Source organism: Vanessa tameamea, chromosome 21 (assembly GCF_037043105.1).
Source record: "Vanessa tameamea isolate UH-Manoa-2023 chromosome 21, ilVanTame1 primary haplotype, whole genome shotgun sequence".
Taxonomy (NCBI): domain Eukaryota; kingdom Metazoa; phylum Arthropoda; class Insecta; order Lepidoptera; family Nymphalidae; genus Vanessa; species Vanessa tameamea.
This window is the reverse complement of record NC_087329.1, coordinates 10,019,413-10,037,657: the sequence shown is the minus strand read 5'-3', so window position 1 is coordinate 10,037,657 and position 18,245 is coordinate 10,019,413. Positions and strand designations below refer to the sequence as shown.

The window sequence follows — 18,245 nt, the reverse complement described above, 5'->3', positions numbered from 1 at the left end:
TTAATATTTGGCGGTTGAATAATTTATGAGATTGTAACTCATAGAAACACGGTTACCGAAAGTACCACTAAGTCATCGGGTTCGTCTCGAAGAAATGTGATTTACTGTTAAAAATCTTTAATATTTTCTGAAAGATCCAGATATCGAGAATGACAAAATGGACGAGCTCTGATTGCAACCCATTTCGAGCGTAATCTATAATCAAACAACGCTCTTGATTCGGTTCACTTTTTGACCTTTAATTCTTTTGATCGGACTTTTGGTAGTAAATCATTTCATTTTTATGCATAACGAATTCGACACTTGTACGACACCGAAATAATATCGTATGCTTCAAGTGGGCTCTCACAAAAACTTTTGTGTTTTCACTGTATTGTCAATACTAATTATGTAAATTTAAGATCCCTTAAGATGAGTGATTTGAAGTGTCAGAGAAATTGAATCTATTAAACAAGTTAAAATTATATGTAAAATCGCATTAAAACTTTCTGAATTATAATTTTTCTCTCGATTACCTGTGACAAATCACCAAAAATCTCCCTAAAATAAATTATCATCATACTATTAGGTACCGTAACCACTACACCCTGGTTATATGCATTATTCATTTAATGTTGTTACACTAGCTCAACACCACGGTGTGCCTCCAACTTTATACAAAGATAAATATTTTAATATTACAAACTCAAGTGTAAACAGCTTTATTTCTCTGCACGCACACGGTGCAAAACTTCAAACTCATTTCGGGTGAAATAATGGAGTCAAGGCGACCACCGCAGCGCCGGCCCGACCGTGGAATTTTATCAGGTGCGTCAATATTTTTTTTTTTATATGCAATGATTTAGCTGTATGACATACACTTCACGGATTAATCTCTTCAGTTATTTACTGGGATGATATTCTTGAATAATTTTCGGGAATTATTTTCTTTGGCATTATGTTCGTTTGGATATTTTCAACGCTTTTCGTGGAACATTTCAACATCATTTCGTTGGATATTTTGAAGATTTAAATAGAAGTTCACTTCTGGGAAACTTATAATTTGAAATTAACTTGGTGAAGATGGATTTTTGGAAACTTTTAAGGAAGTAAAACTTTATCACACTAATTTATATTACTGGATCTTGGTATGTAATTTTTACATATTTATTTTCGCCGAAACTTAACCGCGCGAGATTTAATTAGAAATTTATTTACATTTATAAAAAATTTGGCATTCAAACTTTATTCAAACTTTATTCAAACCTTATCAAAACGTTATTGAAACTTTATTCAAACATAATTTTTCACTATTTGAATTTACTGTTTAAATTAATTTATAATTATTTAGAAATTTGGTTTAATCAAGTTGATAAACTTGACTTGTTTGTAACTTTATTTTAAGTAACTGAGTTGTCAATTTTGAATAATTTTACCTAAATTTGAAATTTGACATGTACCTATTTAAATATTTTTGTTGATCTTTTTTATATTTGGTAAATATTTGTTTAAGCTTAATTTAAACGGATGTAAACATCCTGGCGCCCGATTATGTTAACAATTAAATTTAGAATATTATAAGAAAATTACTTTTTCATTTTTTTTTTGAATAAAATATTTTTGAACATAGATTTGCTGTTTTTGTAAATCTATTTGTAATGTTAAAATAATTTATCTGACTTCCGGAGCACTTTCTTTTGAGGATTTGTTTAGTTTAAAATTTTTTTTGCCTCAAAGAAATTTAAATATTTTTTTATTGACACTTTACTCGTCAATACTCACACACCCTATTTTAACGTTACGATATGATTATTTTAATAATATGTGATATAATAAAATGTGATTAATTATATATTATCAGTTAAGGTACTAGCAATTAATTTGGACAGAGTTAAGGAATTTTATCGATCTTTTATATTATGTTATGTCAGTTACTAAAGGTACACTATGTGGGTCACATAATATAATGTTTTTAATTATTTCTAATTGTCTTTTAATAAATATGTATATATTAAATTATTTGGTTGTCAACTAATTTACACAATATTATAAGCTTAGTGTATACTGAACACAAGGATTACAGCTTACAAAATAAGCTGAGTCCTATGCACAGCACAGATATTGTGAAGAACTATCTGAGGACTGTGTTAAAATCTTCAACTTTGCTTCCAGCTAATTGTCGAGCAAAGTGAGACAGTAATCACGCCAAAGGAGCAGACAGATGCTGTCCACAACATGTAAGCCTTGTTCGAATCAGGTTTATAACGTATAAAAATGACTATATAAAACTTTAAAACAAAATACTCCCCGGGTTTACGTAGAAGATTTCAAGTCAAGCGGCCGTTAGAGTATGACAGTCGACTCGATTCTTCTTTTGTTTAGATAGAGTGGCGTATCTGCGTCACAAACACTATTGACATTTTTTTTAAGAATTGTAATCCAGAATTACTATACTAATAATTATTAAAACACTTAAAACTAAATAATTTAAAATATTTAAAATAAATTCAAATTTGACATGTCACCCAGAACAGTGTTACCAGCAATCTTTTTTCGGTAAGAATATTGTCTTAGTTAGGATATTAAAAATATTTTTTTTTAATTGATTAGCCCTTTGACGGCTTAGTTAAATTATTTCTCCTCTGAGCTTAAGTGCGATTATATTTCAACAAATACATGTTTCTCTCGGGACTCCAAGAGATAATGATGCGTTCTCTCCATTTTCTTTTAAGGCTTCACTTTAACTTTACTTAACGCACATATATATTCAGAAGAATAAAAACAATATTGCTATTAATACTTTGAGCAATTGTATGCTTTATGTAAAAAAATGTTATATACAAATAAATACAACAAAATTAAAACTGGTTTTATTTATGTGAATGATATGGTTATATGTGATCGAACTGAAAATGTTTAAACGAAATGTAGCTTGGACCAAGAAGGAAAAAGCTTTTAATTTCATTATATTGCACTTTTTAAACGATCACAATCTAATATTGTCAGTCAAAATTGAATCTTAAATGTTTTTGACTTTATTTACTAGTAGCAGATCTTATTTATTGTTCAGATCGTAAAAAACTTGGTAAAATTGTTAAAATTTCAGAAAATAAATGGAAAATGTTTTTTCCCCTAAAGCGATTTACATCTTTGAATATTCTTACCGATATGGACACGATACAGGACAGGACAGACAGAATGATCAGTAACGGTTGTTTTGAAGACCTGTATAAGATCGGACGCGAAGCGACGACAAAGTGTTACCACTGTAGCGCGGACCAGGAAACCACCCAGCATATGCTGGAGGCGTGCCCCACGTCGAACGCGGAGAGGCAGATCCTGGTCCGTAAGGTTGGACGAGACCTGCGGCGGAAGGCCGTAGCCTTCTTCTGTGAAACCATCATAGTCCAGAAGGAGTCGGCTGGGCACACACGGGAAAGGGCCGATCCCACTCATTGGAGATGACGAAGGTATCGTCTTCCATAGCCCCGGTGCCCGGGTTCCGAAGACAGAGCGTGACCCCTAGAGTCGTGGAAGCGTGAGGTGGGGGCCTCATGTTTCCTCTCACTGAAAAACTCTCACTGAGTGAAACTTCTAATTCTGAAGAAGAAATCATTAGAAATACTTCTTATTTTTTAGTTCCTTATGCCAATACCCGTGTGATGAGAACGAAGCTCAGTCAAACGATCCGTCTAATCATTCAATAATTATCCGAGTCTCGAGTCAAGCGATACACAAATTATATTCTGTTTACTGCGAATCCTTTTTGTTATTACCTAATCTATTTGATATCAAGACCATTTATTAATACCAGTATTAGAAAAACAACATCCAATAATTTCTCCTTCCTGACTTTGGCTGATGACGGCTCTCACGTTTTTGTTTGCAAATCGTAACTTTTTGTAAAACGAAGGGATAAGAGATATTATATCTCAATAATGATGTTTTTGTTTATTCTTGCTTATTATTTCTAAGTAAGTATTCGGAAAATTCTATCGAGGTCAGTTGCAGTGACCGCCGTTACATAATGTCTAAATATCCTGAATGCCCTGGAGCACAAAACGAATGTTTTACTACAGTTTGAAAATTTCACACTAATGAAAATAAAACACAATTACAAATAAATAAATATTTAAATAACTCTTAACACAAAAGTACATTTTTTGCGAAACAAGTAACACTTCTGTGAATAATAAATAATTTCATTTATCACACACACGCGAAGCAAAATTTTTCGCAGTCAAAATATACCCCATATTTTTATTGTATAAAATGTATTTCATATTTTCCTTTTCAAGAGACGGTATAATGATGTATGTACTTGTACAGTATATGTAACTCTAAATTGTGTTTTGAAAAGACATCCATGAGTTCAAAGGTACACCGATTCATATCATTATAATGAATCACCGTTATACAGCATTAAGATCTTTCCTATTCAATTACAGCTATTATTTACAAAATATAATTGACCTAAATCCGGCATCTGTCTACGAGGAATCGTGAGGATATTTGAAGGTTTTATCCGATTACGCCTTTAAATGTGTTTATGTTATAAAACATTGTGGTAGGGTCTTTCGTATATATAGGGTCTTAATTTACATCAATATAAATCAATATTTGTCAAATAGTTTAACGTTGCAAGTTTAATTTCGCCCCACCAAAATGGCCGAACGGAAAGATTAGGCTTTTGCAGACGCAGGCGGGAGAACGTAAGGAAAGTGTTAAGTCGTGTTAGAGGTGGAGTCATAATCAGTACATATTATGAAAAAAAAAATTATATTTATACTATCGTCACTGTATTATTGCATTTGTTTCGGACTGGAAATAAAAAAATGCTTACTACAGTACAAAATAATCATAAATATATCGATGAGTTTTTTATATTCAAATAAATTTATTTTAACTGTAACTTAATTAATCAATTAACTAAATAAATAAATAACATGGATATTGCTATTTAATAATATACTTAACATATGCTCTTTAGATTCTGTAAACAAAACTTACTATATGTTATTAAGAGAGCGTTTATTTATAAACGTATTTTAAATATATAATGATATATATATTTTGTCCATAGATATAAATCGACCTTAATTCTAAGCTACGTCCAATTGGACGACGAATTTATTTCGGTGTAACAGAAAACTATCGACATTTAAGTCTGGGACTACAATTGGATTTAGGACTTGAACAATTTAACAAAAGATGTTTGCCCGCGAACAAGGGGACGAGAGTAAGGATTTTTCACATCCCTTGTCAAGGTCTTCGAGGAAACATTGTCCAAATGTCCAACATATTGTTCAAAGTTTTGGGTCAATCCATGAGATATTCTAGTTGGAAACTTAGTTTTCTGTATTTACAACGTAAATCTAACCGATGATTATTGAGTAACGATTTAAGCCATCTGTCAGTTGCAACTCGTGGAGTAGCTTTGCGTAAGTTCACCTGAATTGGTACCACCCACTCATAAGTTATTATGCAGCGTTGCTTCGTTTCCGAATTTGAATGGTAAGTGAGCGGGAATAATTATAAGCGCTATTTATGTTTCTAAGAGTACCAGCGTGGCACTTGAAAAATGAAAATGTACTTTGATGTATATTCAAGGAGACTTTTATAAGTATTATTAAATCATCAGCCATTTTACAACATTACATCGATTCTATATTCATATTTAATTTGTGGTGTCAGAAACTTAATATTATAAGCTTATATAGAAGTGTCTATTATTTAAAATAAATAAATAATGAACAATTATATAGTACAGAACTCGCTGGACTTTAACCAGTCACAGAATAAAAAGTTAATTAAAAATCTCGACTACTTTAAAGTGAACTCAAAGTTGGAAACAAGCCAGACTCTCTAATCTTTAGCTGACATTGGTTAAATGCAGATGAACATCTATATTACTGGTTTTTGAATACCTCTCTGAACGCAAAACGTATTTAAAACACCAAAATAATATATATCACAATACATTAACAGCCTGTAAATTTCTCACTACTGGACTAAGGTGGAATACACGTGTGGCAGAATTTCGTTGAGTTATACACATGCAGGTTTACTCATGATGTTTTCCTTCACCGCCGAGCACGAGATGAATTATAAACACAAATTTAGCATATGAAAATTCAGTGGTGCCTGCCGAAATCATCGGTTAAGATGCACGCGTTCTAACCACTGGGCCATCTCAGCTCAAAAAATAAATCGTAAATATCACATTATACCTAACTATTGTACTGCTGGATCAAGGCAGTCAGTTCTCACGCATTTCGAAGATTTTCATCTGACATATACTGCTTTACCAATCAATTAATGATCAATTTAAACAACACAATACAAATCATGAGGATTTGAACCAACAATTTTCCATAACGATTTCACTTATTCTAGCCAATGGGCCATCTCGGCTTGAAAAAGCGCTCAGAATTATCAATGGAGATACAATTGTCGGCTACAGTTGCGTATAGTAATATCATTTTTAGAATGCTGGTTATATTTTTAGGATTATGATATTTTAATTATGAATTTTAGTGTTCGTTTTTTTACAGTTGTCGTTTAAATAATGCTTAGTTTGAATAAAATTATTGTATTATTAATAACTGTTTTGAAATTAAGCTATAGAAATCATTATAATTACTAGTAGAAACGAATAAATATTACGCTCAAGAAGAACAAGAGTTAGAAGAAATTTTCACATTTGCCACAGAAAATATGTATAAAATTATGCAGTTTCATGCACACATTTTCAAAAATCATTCGATTCCTTGATACCTTTACGTCGAAATTGCCCCAAAATAGTAAATCTAAAATGTCGTGTCGGTAGTTTGATCTCGAAAAGGGTGAAATTGCAAAACCTTTTTATTGGACAAAAGTTACAATTGAAATTGTTCATATGACTATATCCGGAAAAAAAATTACGTGGACTTATTGTCTCCGTAAATTTTATAATCCTGAATAAAAGTTGCAAAAAATATATTTTCCCGCAAAACAAACTATAGCAGTTCATAAACTATAAATACGACACGCTGCTTATAAGATATTTGCAGATAATATTATGTAATTATTAAGAAAACGCTCCGAACACATTCCAATTAAAAGTTGTTTATTATGACTTTATTGCGATCTCATTTTTACGGCGTAACTTTTAATATTATTCTTGGACGACTAATAGAGGTGTTAACAGGTAGTTGTGAAGAATAAACTTGAAAACCTTCTTCTAAGTTATAGCCAATTCAAGGTCATTTGTGATACGGAGAGGAGACTACATAATTGAGAGTACAAAGACTTCATTAATTTTATTTTAACTTTTCCGTTTCTTAAATTCAAATCATTTGTAAAGAAGGCATATTATTCGATACAAGATTATACAGATGATAAAAAACGTGGAGTTAATGCTCGTTAACTTCCAGGCAGGATATATTACACACATATATAATTGTATTTAACTAACATGACTGTATTTTTAGATGTTGAAAAAGATTAACTACTCTGTTTCTTGCCGGTTCTTCTCGGTAGAATCTACTTTCCGAACCGGTGGTAGCTTCACTTAGTAAAGTTTGTCAAATTACAGTGCTTGTAAAAGTCTACTTGAATAAAGTACATTTTTATTTGATTTGATCTTAAGTAACAAATAAGTAAAGTAACCGCCTGTATAATAGAAAAGAAATAAATGTTCCACTACTGGGCCTTTTTTAATAATTAAGAGGCTATTCCGGGTTCCTTATGTAGCAGGAAGTGAATTAAATTAGAAATTTAGAGTAAATTCACAAAGGAATTCTAGTCAAAAATTAACGTCACCAAATTTTAACAATTTATTTTCAACTCACCTGTTAAATCTGGCTGTAAAAGTTTTTAAATTAAATTATATTACGTTTTTTTACTGCGAGAATTCCGGTAAATTGTATTAAAATCTGTACAAAACGTGCTAGTTTTATTCACATGAGAACATCCGGCGCCATATCTCATGAGCTATGACAGTAGTTTTACCGCGATGGGTCCCCAACTATGTTGAACATTTTAAAAACCACTGTTTGTGCCAACCAAGCATACTATTCGTGCTATTAAATTTGTTTTATATTAAGAAAATACTGAAGTGATTAAGCGATAAAAAATGCTTACGTTTGCATATTTTATTAACAAGGAGACAAGTAAATTAGCCTTTGTGGTTTTAAAAAAAAAATGATCTGACTAATTTTACGGAACAGATTAAATCAAACCTGCAAGAAGAGGAAGAATGACACATGGTTTCAATTGAATACGGATAAAGTTTTCTACGAAAAATATTGAAAGATGTACATTGACGTAAATAAAATATTCACGCAAATACTAAGTCTCGTTATCTGCTAGACTTTATTAGACGATGGCTTGGTATCAAAAGAATTTACATTGTATTTTTTTTCTGTGAATTCAACATCAAAATTAGAAGAAGAATATGGTGATTTGAAAGACATAATTAGTTAATTTCATCACAGCGTTTGAAAGAATTGTGATATTTATGCACAATAAATTACCGAAATAAATGGTTCAGGACCTTCAATTTGATTAGTACTAGGTTGAGCGAGATTTATACGCGGACCTTACAGGAATAAGAATGCTAATTTCTGGCGAATGCCGCCACTACTTAATGTCAACATGAATAATGAAGTAACGGACAAAGGATTCCAGGTTTTCTTTACGTGAGCTATTTTTTTCACATTAGTGGCATTTAAATAAAATGGTGGTATTTTATTCGGATAATCTGTTCATTTATTTCATTTAATCCGTAATAAAACTCTAAAGCTTATTATACTGACTGACTGGCTAAGTGATAAACAATACACAGCCAAAGCTGTTAGGCCTAGAACAATACAATTTTCCACAGGAATTTTGAAGAATTCTTAAAAAATATAGGAAATGACTATTCAACAGTCTAAATTGAGTAAACTATATGGCGAACAAAATTTGAATAGCAAAACGCCATCGTGAAATGGCATAAATTCATATGCGAAATTTCTATAATAATTGTATCATTAGAAGGATATATATATCAAAACACAGATCACTCGACTCGGTTTTCATTATTTCATGGTTTATATACGCAGTGAAGTCTTACAGAATAGCTCCGCTGAACTTAACCATGCGTAAAGCCGCTTCGAAATTGTTATGCTTCTTGACAACTGCTGGTACTTTATTTTCACTCAGTTCTACCATAAAACTGACTGACTTCACGAGTATTATATCAGCAGTTACTCCTACTTCTAGACAACGGTTATAAATTGCAAGATTTGTATCTTATTTATGTTTCATATCGTTTTGAACTACAAAAATTCTTACAGTAATGTTAAAAATTGTAGCTATCTTGTATTCTGTAGAAGAGATTAAACGCGAATCAAAAGATATTTTTAATCATCTCCTATTTCACAATTGATCCCACGAGGTAAGTTTGAATTACCTTTGTTAATTTTGCCAAAACTTTTATACTTATAATTTAAAGATAACCGCACACTTAAGTCAAGATTAAATATAAATTAGCCAATTTGTACATTTATTCTGAGAATCCCACATAACTAGGCTCAATCCCAAGGGCCCGGGTACTTATCTAAAGGTTTCCACTGCATGAAAAAAAAGTGGAAAGAACTCGTTGATTTGTTTTTAACTAAGATCGCGAGTTCGAACCTTCGTGAGCACCAGAATTCATGTGCTTATAATTCGTGTTTCACCTTTATTTTTCGTGTCGTTATGAGTAACATAATAGTCGGTTTGAAATATGTTTTACTTTTTCTTCGTAATAACCATAATCTCAAAGAAGAAAGTTGCACGCTTTCCAGCAATATTACGTTTCATAGTTAGAAGTGCTTCCGTTAATCTGTTTAAAGTATCAAAGCCATTCGTCTAAGACATCAGTCTACTTAGTAGCAAAGCAGTGCTTTAATTTTATATGAAACAGGCGGTTTCGTACTCGTCGGTTGTGTGAGATATATTTTTAATTTATTACTTTATTATAAACATTATACTTGGTGGTAGGGTTTTGTGCAAGCCCGTCTGGGTAGGTACCACCCACTCATCAGATATTCTACCGCCAAACAACAGTACTCTGTATTGTTGTGTTCCAGTTAGAAGGGTGAGTGAGCCAGTGTAATCACAAGCACAAGGGACATAGCATATAAGTTCCCAAGGTTGGTGGCGCATATGTGATGTAAGGAATGGTTAATACTTCTTACAGCGCCTTTGTCTATGGGCGGTTGTGACCACTTACCATCAGGTGGCCCATATGCTCGTCCACCAAACAATGCCATAAAAAAAAACATAATACATTTTTACAGTATCGTAGTACATCAATCAGTGTAACACAAAACTAAGCCAATTTTACTGTTTGCTGTTAAATATAAATTATTTAAGCAGTATAAAATAAAATGTGAGAGAATATTGAATAAAAAAGAGATCATACTTCTATATCGTCCGTAGTTTATTTTTTTCGAAATTAAATATTTTAATTCTGCTAGCTTTATTCTGCCGCTCATCAGTCGTTTTTATTGATACGAGGATGACTTTTATGCTGAAATAGATGAGTATTAGATAAACAACCGGCTTTATTTCAAGAGATAATAAATAGTACACCGACGAATGGTTTGCCGGAAATAACATTACATTTATTATTATTATTATTTAAAAAAAAATGATTTAAGGAAAATTGATTATCGGCACAACTCACGGCGAACGATATAAAAAAAGTTATGTCCTATTGCCCGATTTCGGTCACGACAGTGATTGTACTTCGTCTAACTATACTTACTCAAATCCCTAATCACGCTTCGCGCTGGGTAGCATTAAGTTGATTACTCTAATACCTGTACCGTAGCGCTTAGAAGTTAGCAGCTCTTGTAGGTTGCTGAAAACTGGTAATGTACATTTTATATAAATATTTAAAAAAATGTAACACTAGTAATCTCGTCACTCGCGAATCTAAATAAATAAATTACCTCTATTGCATATAAGTCAATATAAATGTATTTTATGTCTAAGACTTCCTCGAAAACTTTATAATAGAATGTGGATCAAACTCTACTCATTGCTTTTCTAAATAGTTCGAATATCATAAAAGCGCTCGAAGCTCCTTTTGTTTCTGTAACAAAAACATCCCAAACGCCTACGTCCTAGGAAAGTTGAAGCGACCGCAACACAACCTACTCGCATAAACGAGTAGTTTGCATTTATAAAGCACAAAATGAAGAAAAAAAAGATGTGTAGCTGATCACAATGTCAGGACTCAATAGCTTGTCTGTTTATGTATGAACTCTGTTCGATACTTTTATTATTGCCCTATAATTATTTTGTATTTTAGCCATCTATGTATAAATGTTACTCTTTAAATGTCTAAGCTCCATATATATTTGTGGAGTTGGATATCCTGCTGATTTCGATGCTGCAGCCTCAGGTCAAGGTTACCATATTACTTGAAGTTATAGAATACTAAACTTTGAATCACTTCGATCTGTACAAGCTGCTTACATCCCATCAACTACTACTAAAGGAAATGATTTTCCAACAGCTGAATAGATTTTTTTTATACACTTTTGAATATATTTTCGATCAAGTCACAGCTATTTAGGAGCTACGAATACATAGAGAGGCAGAAAGATACACGCGTTAGACCTATTGATATCACCAGGATTTGCATATTTTTTTGCATGAAGGATGGGTTTAATAAAACTTGGGAATTGGTATCAAATGTTTGATTTTAGTTTGCATATTTCGAAATTGCACAATTTTTTATTTTTTATAAATAGTGCTTCGTAGTTTTCGTAGTCGGTCAACCACGCGGTCTACCCACCATACTATTCATCCATTCAGATTTATTTTATTTACATTGAACCGTTAAAATGAATATGTCATTATTATGATAAGAAATATTGTTCTACAAAACAGTTTTCATAATTAAAAGTCAATATAAATATTATGTTAGACGTTTCAGCCTTGTTTTTACAGAAATTCAAATTGGCAGAAAAGTTGGTATGAATTAAAATTTCAGCGTTGCCAGATCTTAACAGGTTTGTTTGAAAGATAAATCATTTAGAACAAAACGAGTGAGTGTTATTTAATCATCTGTTTTTGTTTGGATTTCATAAATCAATTCCTATTTCAAATAATAAAATGAGAAAAATAATCATACATTCATGAATCAGTGATGTTTCTGATTATGATCGTATCATAGAAATGATAATTTTTTCAATTAGCATAAGCCTATACTTATACCGGAGGTATTTGTTGATTTTTCAAGCAGGAAATATTAAATTTGTAAAATATCAAAAGTGATGTGGCCTTTAAAAAATATTACATTTTGGTTTTGCTTTTTGAGATATAACCCCAGATCGGACTTGTATAATTTCTCCGAGACAATCGAAGTTTAACATTTTGCTTTTACGTGCTTTTTTCCTACGTCTCAGAAAAGTATATAATCGTTTCTTCTCTTTAGTCCTGTTCTGTCCCAGCGGCTGATGATGACGAACGAATATAGCGTACATTTTGAGTATTTGCGCACATATTTGTGCACTGCACTAATATCATCCATAAAATTGGCTCTCCGAATAGAATAGCTACTGTGTTCTGACAGACATTCATATATATATATATATATATAAATAGTCGCATAGCAGATTACAATGGCAGTTAAGTATTCGTAAGAGAAAGCATAGAAGATAACTTTGAACTTGAATTGCCATGACGTAATTTGTCAAAACCAGAGAAAATCTTCCGCCATTAAAATATAGCACAGTTATAGAACTATCAGTCGTAATTAGATCCAATTTCAAACGTTACTTAATTGCAATTTGGAAGGTAAATTCGTTAGTCAATTAATTTCCACTCAGAGTATTGAATTAAATTTGCCGACCCAAAACTACACGTAGCTAATGAAGTATCTTTTATTTGTACAATTTGTAGTGACTTGAGTAGTTAAAATTGTTTTAAACAAATGTTACTTTATACCTAGATAAATGAGGTTTTATACAGGCAAATAACGTAGGTCAAAACATTTTAGTTTCCAATATTATTGGTGCCTAGTAGGGAATTGTTGATATTTCTTACAACGTGACTTTGAACGATGGTGACCACGCACCAGGTTGTAGATTCGCACGTCTTACATACATATATAATTAAAAAAAAAAAGTAGCACGTATACCACGACGATGAACGTCGTGACGCTCTCTTAACTAATGTTCCACTCTTCTCACCCTCGTATGTGTATATATTATAAAATCAAGTCCGAAATTTCTATAGACATCAATTTCGATGTTTAACACGTGCAGGGCGTCTCATGGCGGACACTTTTTTCGTAAATTTTTAAATGTATTTGTTGCTCTAATATTTATTAATTGCTCTAATAGAGTTTATACGTGCGTCAAATTAAAATTGAGTCTAATTAAACATAAAAGACCAAATTGAACATTGCTCTAACGAAAGAGAAACTGCTTATTGTGAGAATCGAAAGGTTTTTAAACGCTTTAAAATTAACCAATCCTTATGTTTAATTATATTTATATTTATATTCAAATTGCATTAAATTGAATTTTAGTCCATTTATGATCAAGTTTTAATCTAAATAAACCTTACAAATAGTTTTGAATCGCCGTTTCACTTGATTAAATTTAAAATTAAGTTAATATAATAAAATTATTAAAGTACGTTATCAAGGTACAATCGACCACATTATACCCTAACTGTATTAGGTTTATCCAAGGCATGTCCTTAACAGTTTATTGAGGTAGTCTCAGGTAATTAAGTTAACCCGTAGCTAACCGTTTTATGCCGAGCTCGATTCTCCTATCTCGGGCAGAAGAGACCGCAAGCTTTATGACCCTCGTCAACGCATACGTGTTGGAAATCGTAGACTTTGTTAATATTAAGGGCAAATATGAGGTGAATAAAGAGAGCCGAGGTGACCCAATGGTAAGAACGCGTGCATCTTAACCGATGATCGCGGTGTTCAAACCTGCCCGGGCTTGCACAACTGAATTTTCATGTACTTAATTTGTGTTTATAATTTATATCGTGTTCGTCGTTGAAGGAAAATATCTTGATCCACCATTGATCCCGCATTGTAGCAGTGTGATGAAATATGCTCCAAACTTTCTCCTCAAAGGGAAAGGAGGCCTTAGCCCAGTGGCAAATTTACAGGCTGTTAATGTAACGTAATTTATATCAAATCTATGCTTTTATACTAATATTATAAATGTTATAGTAACTCTGTCTATCTGTTACGTTTTCTTGGCTAAACCACGGAACTAATCTTCATAAAATTTGTACGAAGATTGCTTGAACTACAATAACGGACATAAGCTACTTTGAACACCAATATTTAGGCTTTTAAGTACAAATAACAAGCAGTCAATTTATCATTTTTTTTTACCAAATAATAACAATGAACAATTTGATACGGAGGAGATGAAACGCAATAAATTAGTAATGCGTTAATTCGTTTATTTCACAAACAAATTTATTTAATTATTAGATTATTTCTTGAAAACTGAAAACATAAATTAAATTCCTACACAAGATAAATGTGGTCGTAGAGTTATAGTTGTAGTTATCAGCGGATGTAATCGGTCGTAAAGACCATTCATAATGAGTTATCAGGGTTAGCTCATTAGTTGGGGGTTGCTCATTACTGCTTAGATTAACTATTTACATTTGAATGAAAGAGATAATTTAATTCAATATTCCTTACTATAAATATGATAAGAAATCAAGTCAATAATTTATCGATAATAACTTAATTAACTGTATGTGATTAGAATATGATTCTAAATTGGCACATTTTTTATGATATACGTGGAAAACGAGCAGGAGCCCCGCCTGTCGAAAATGACTACCACCACCCATGGACATGCAACACCAGGGGGCTTGCAGGTGCGTTTTCGGCGTTAAAAAAACTGGTACGCTCTTTTCTGAAGTCGTTTCGGTTCGGAAAAATCACCAGTGAAAGCTGATTTCACAGAATGGTAGTGCGGGTTATAAAATTCTTTAAAAAATTTACAGTGGTAGTGCAACGCTGCATACCTTCGGGTTGCAGTCGACGCACGCCGATGGTTGTGCAGAATTTGGTTATTGCTGACTGTGTCACTGAAGTGGTGCTTCAGAGTATGGAACTATTCATTCCGTATCCTGCAATGCCCATCGGTGGCAAGTCCCAGTCTTGATTTAGTCTCTTCTGCAAAACGGCTTCACGCCGAAAGTGGCAACGCTACCAAACCTGTGCTAACGCATCGGCGATATTTCGTGGATTTTCGATGCGATGTCAAACAGGTTTAATCCAAACAATTCCTCGGAACATTCCTAGTGAAAAATGCGGAAGAAGATGCAGAGCGATCCAACATTATTATCACCGCAAATACAAAGGATCAAGCCGGTCGGAAAGGGCTTGATCATCAATAATTCGAGCCGTTCTGCTTTGAATATCGTCACATAGTACTGAGGAGCACCCGCCCAGAGGTGAGAGCAGTATTTTATAATTTAATTTTTCTTCCATTTCTCTCTATTTCTATTTATCGCCTCACTTATAACTTCTTTGAATGTGTTAATCCTCATGCAATCCATTCCTTTCCATTTCATTATTCTTGTATTGTAGCAATATTTCTTTTTTAAATATGTATTACTTGATTTGTATAATTTATTCTGCGTTCGAACTTTTTGGAACGAAGTTTATGCGTTTATGCGTTTTACAGTAGAGTGAACGCATCCGAAATCGACACGTAAAGAAAAGCCGTTATGGCCCGCTAAGACTTTTCCCGCTCTTTCTTTTCCTCTTTGTCTCTTTCCAGTATATCCGTTTTGATGTGACATTATTTAAACTTATTTTTGTTACTGTTTTAATGCACATGGGATTTTAAGATATTTCTGGTCATTTAATTATTCTCAAACGCTGTTAATTTATTTAATTGCGTCTGCTATTATTTAATATAATAATCACTAATAATAATCACATATATAATCCATTTTTTTCCATCCGGTTGTCCCACGCCACTTCTTTATCCATTTTGACAGCGTATTATTTGCTGTCTATCTGTTTTATATGTATGTTTTGCAGTCTATCACTTTTGATCTAATAATATGTCAAAAAGGTACCATAGTCAAAGTCAAAAATCTTTATTCATAGTCTATTGATAGTCAAAAATCTACCACCGGTTCGGAATTTAACACCTCGGACCTGAGAAGAACCGGCGAAAGAAACTCAGCGGGTTTTTTTTTTCCATTTTGCATGTACAATAATAATTATATTTTAGCTATTTGAAACAGCCTGGAGGCGATCATTTCATTCCCAAGGTGTGCAGTCAACTAAAGTAGTTTAGTAGTGTCGAAAGGCAATTTACTACAAGTATATATCGTACGAATTAAAACGTATTTCTGGAAACACCTGTCCCTTTAAACGGCTAACATTTTTGCCATTACTAATAGTAATTTGATAGTTTTTATACTGGAATTTTACTTTAACTTTTACTGTATATTTAAAAATATTAATTTATTCCCTACGTATATATGTATCTGTATGTTTTAACTATGCGTCAAATTTATACCTTTTTCATTGATACTCTATGGAAACTTTAATCAATCGACGACCACATTGAATGATTGAATTCTGCGTATTTTGTTATTGATATGCCTGCGTCGCCTTTTAGTGACACATTTGAACACAAAATATAAAGAGAATAAAAAATAAAATGTCTAAAATAATAACTAAGACAACAATAGTCTAAGTGAGCGGATATATTTTCCAATACAACCACAAGCACCACTGTGCTCTCCTGTCACCAGTGGAGGCAATAAAGCGAGGGTAAACTATTATATGATATAAAATATTACATATTTCCATTTAGATTCATCCATTAGACAGATTTTTCTTTCGTTGTTCATAGAATTTGTATTGATAAATAAATGCATCTTTCTCGTCGTGACGTAGATATGTCTATAACTAATACAGAAGATCAGTCAGTATAATCATGGAGATTATCAGAAAAACTATATTAAATACGAATAAAAACGATGCCATTTCTGATGCCACGCCATATCTGAACAATGCTGGTCCATCACGAAACTAATTTCGTATTCGTCCCGCACTACCTCGGTTTATCGACGCTCGAATGTTTGTCCAGTTTCGATGCGTTTTTTTTTCAACACTGCGGAAACAATCGGCTGCATAGATACGAAATACTTTTTGTAGATATCACCAAATATGCCGCCACATAGTTGCCACCTGCTTTTCAAAAACATAAAGTTGTAATACAAAGATACTCAATCATGCTATTTTATAAAACCACTTTTTTATAGTGATACAATATAACTGATTACATTACACGCCTATTAAATGGTTTCTTTTGCTAAGAGCAATAATTATATGGACACTCTTCACTTACGAACAGTAGAATTGTCTACGAGGCGTATTCCAGAAGCAATAGTGCTTCATCTTCTTGGCTCGCTACGAGTATTTAAATATAATGTTGTTGAACTGGTCCCTTCGTTAGCTAGGTACTTAATTAACCTCAAATTTTGCTCGTTATTTAATTTAATACTTGCACGAGATTGACTCCCAAACCATGGGCAGTCCTAGGTTTTGGCTCCAGGGTTTACAATTAGAATTTAACCTTTGTTCTTTTGGTAAAAATAAAAATATATAATATATTTTTTATATAAAAGATGTATTGGCGCACCTCGGGCGTAGGAACGACTCGTATACCGTGATTTCTCTGCTCCCCTGTGTGTGCGTGGCGCACACTATTTTATTTTATTTTATTACTAAAACTATATTTTTTTCCATTTCATATTTTTCAATAACTCTGGATATTTCTCATCTGCTAGCGCCCCATGTCGGTTACGCTTTAAATTTAACTTATTGCTTTAAAAAGTAGTATATCTTATTAGTCCAATTTATTCAGCAATAAATTATCGAATCAATCAATTTTTAAGGTTAATTTTGGTCAACTTTTCTAATTATGATCTATATTGAAGGGTTATATATCCGGTCTCGTGTATGTTTTGATTGAAACAATATCACGATCACTCAAGACAATTCGATTAATTTCACAGTATATTTAATTTAAGGCTTAGATTATAAAACAATAGGTAGGTGGTAATTTTTGTTAATACGTAAATAATTAATATTCAAAGTGACAGCACTTTTGACGTATTAACAAACAGGTGCGTCGTTTCGCACCGGTAATTTGTAACGGTTTTGTTGTGAAGCAACAATAATATAATGGTTCACGCACTTCATCCGCGTTTTGCTTTAGCAT

General features: G+C 32.5%; 1 long non-coding RNA gene across 1 annotated transcript in view; it reads left to right on the top strand.

The window, feature by feature from the left end:
* The first annotated feature begins 7,426 nt into the window (after positions 1–7,426).
* LOC135193918 (uncharacterized) overlaps positions 7,427–18,245 on the top strand; it is a 569,995-nt gene continuing 559,176 nt past the window's right edge. The window contains exon 1 of the long non-coding RNA XR_010309507.1: positions 7,427–7,534. This is a non-coding gene — a long non-coding RNA (uncharacterized LOC135193918). The remainder of the gene's footprint in view (positions 7,535–18,245) is intronic.